The sequence below is a fragment of the Cebus imitator genome, unplaced genomic scaffold, assembly GCF_001604975.1.
Source record: "Cebus imitator isolate Cc_AM_T3 unplaced genomic scaffold, Cebus_imitator-1.0 Scaffold128, whole genome shotgun sequence".
Lineage (NCBI taxonomy): Eukaryota > Metazoa > Chordata > Mammalia > Primates > Cebidae > Cebus > Cebus imitator.
In genome coordinates, this window is record NW_016107443.1 from 952,322 (window position 1) to 955,257 (window position 2,936).

At 41.3% G+C, this 2,936-nt stretch overlaps 1 protein-coding gene across 5 annotated transcripts in view; it reads right to left on the bottom strand.

Annotated features, from left to right (window-relative positions):
- The window catches only part of SCML2 (Scm polycomb group protein like 2), a 126,370-nt gene that overhangs the window by 75,161 nt on the left and 48,273 nt on the right, over positions 1 to 2,936 (bottom strand). The gene's annotated exons all lie outside the window — the stretch shown is intronic.

Consider the following 2,936-nt stretch of genomic DNA (forward strand, 5'->3'; position numbering starts at 1 on the left):
CGAGTGATACGAATTGAACTGGTCTATGGTGGGGCCTGGGAAACAGCAATATTTTAATTTTCTGGGAAATTCTAAGGTGCACCCAAGGTTGAGAACTACTACCCTAGACTCATCCCTTTCTCTTATCCATAATTCAATTAAAAACCACAACCTCCCAATCAGAGCTGGATTTTAAACCTAGGCAGTCTGTCTTGAAGCCACCTCCTTGGAGCACCCTACCCCATCATCTGCCTGGACAATTCCAACTCACCCAATTGAAAGCCCAGTTCTCCGAGCTTCCTTCAATGCTTCCATGACCAACCCCTGCCCACTCCTAGGCCCAGCTCAGAGCCACTCTCATCTTCAATTGTAATATCACTACTGAAATGTGTTCACTCCTCTATGAGACTAAGAGATTATTAAAAACAGATATTCATATTATTATTTCCAGCACAATACCCAACAGCAAGCAATTTTTTAAATGTAAGAACCAAGGAATAACCCAAAAACAGTGAGCAAGCTCTCAACTAATTCTCTCACCAATTTAAAAAATATATCTGGAAGGTTGGTTTCTTTTTCAAATGTCCCCTTAAAACCCATCTCATCACCCTGTATTTTTCTATTGTTACTCTTTACACCCTTACAATCTGGAAGTCCTTTAATTATTAGCTTCCAAAGTCCTTCAATTACATATTCTTTTCTTAATTTTTATAGAGACGAGGCCACACTGTTGGCCAGGCTGGTCTCAAACTCCTGGCCTAAAGCAATCCTCCCACTTCAGCCACTCAAACTGCTGGGATTACAGGTGTGAGCTACCACACCAGGCTGAATTACGTATCTTAATTTGTTTCTTAAAAACCACCCTGGGCTCAAACCTGTAATCCCTAATTCAGCACTTTGGGAGGCCAAGGCAGGTAGATCTCCTGAGCTCAGGAGTTTGACACCAGCCTAGGCAACATGGCAAAACCCGTATCTAAAAAAAAAAAAAGGATACAAAAATTAGCTGGGCATGGTGGCAGCACACCTGTAGTACCAGCTACTTAGGGGGCTGAGGCAGGAGGATCACTTCAGCCCAGGAAGTCATCGAGGCTGCAGTGAGCCATGTTCTTACCACTGCACTCCAGCCTGGGCAAGGGAGTGAGACAATGATTACAAAAAAAAAAAAAAAAAAAAAAAAAAAAAAAACACCACCACCCTGAAAGTTGGCAAGTCAAAAGGTAGACTGATTGAAGATCAAAGTATCTGATAAATAGCTGGTAAGTAAGAAGCATTGTTACAATGAAAGGGCTAAAGGTCAATTGACTATTACTACGTATGAGAAGAAAAAAAGTGGTGAGATAAGCTGCATTTAACAAAGAATAAACATGGCAGTTGACAAATTTGTGCTAGATGCGCACAAAATGCAGAAAACATTCGAGACACACATAAGGATCCCAGGACCTTACACTGTCATATAAAAGACTGAGACTTTCTGTAGCAAAGCAAACTAATTTCAAATGGCAATGTATATTTTCTGCAACAAAACGACAGGAATAAGCAATGCAATAGAACTAATTTTAAGATTAAAATATATAACCTAGGCCAGGCGCGGTGGCTCATGTCTGTAATGCCAGCACTTCGAAAGGCCAAGGTGGGCAGATCACTTGAGCCCAGGAATTAGAGACCACCTGAGCAGCACAGTGAAACCCTATCTCTAAACAAAGTATAAAAATTGGCTCACGCCTGTAATCCCAGCACTTTGGGAGGCCGAGGCAGACAGGTCTTGAGGTCAGGAGTTTGAGACAAGCCTGACCAACATGGTGAAACCCCATCTCTACTAAAAATACAAAAAATTAGCTGGGCATGGTGGCACACATGTGTTATCCCAGCTACTCGAAAGGCTGAGGCACAAGAATTGCTTGAACCCAGGAGGCAGAGGTTGCAGTGAGCTGAGACTGTACCACTGCACTCCAGCCTGGGTGACAGAGCGAAACTCCATCTCAAAAGAAAAAAAAAAAAAAATAGCCAGGTGTGGTGGTGCAAGCCTATAGTCCCAGTTACTTGGGAGGCTGAGGCAGGAGGATCTACTTGAGCCTGGGAAGTAGAGGTTGCAGTAAGCCAAGATCAACAGAGAGAGACACTATCTCAAAAAGAAAAAAAAAGTAGGAAAGAAAAGACAACCTACAGAAATAGAGAAAGAAAATAATGGCAAATTATCCATCACAAGTGATTAATAACCAGAAAATATAAGGAATTCAAACAATTCAATAGCAAAAACAAACAAATTACCTGATTTAAAAATGGGCAAAAGACCTGTGATATTTCTCAAAAGAAGATACAGAAATGGCCAACAGACGCAAATCAAAACCACAATGAGATATCATCATCTCATCCTAGTAAGAATGGTTATTATCAAAAAGACCATAACAATAACTAATGGTAAGAAAGCAGAGAAAAAAATAAAACTACCAAATGACCCACCAATCCCACTGCTGGGGGTACATAACCAAAAGAAAGGAAATCAGTATACTGAAGAGAGACCTGTACTCCCATGTTAACTGCAACACTATTCACAATAGCCAGATACTGAATCAAAAGTCTCCATCCATGAACAGACACTTCTCAAAAGAAGACATACAAATGGCCAACAAATATAAGAAAAAATGCTCAATATCACTAATCATTAGATAAATGCGAATCAAAACCACAATGAGATGGCCAGATTCGGTGGCTCATACCTATAATCCCAGCATTTTGGGAGGCCAAAGCAGATGAATCATCTGACGTCAGGAGTTCAAGACCAGCCTGGCCAACATGGTAAAACTCTGTCTCTACTAAAAATACAAAAAATTAGCCAGGTGTGGTGGCACTCACCTATAGTCCCAGCTACTCAAGAGGCTGAGGCATGAGAATCGCTTTAACCCAGGAGGCAGAGGTTGCAATGAGTCAAGATCACACCACTGCATTCCAGCCTTGGA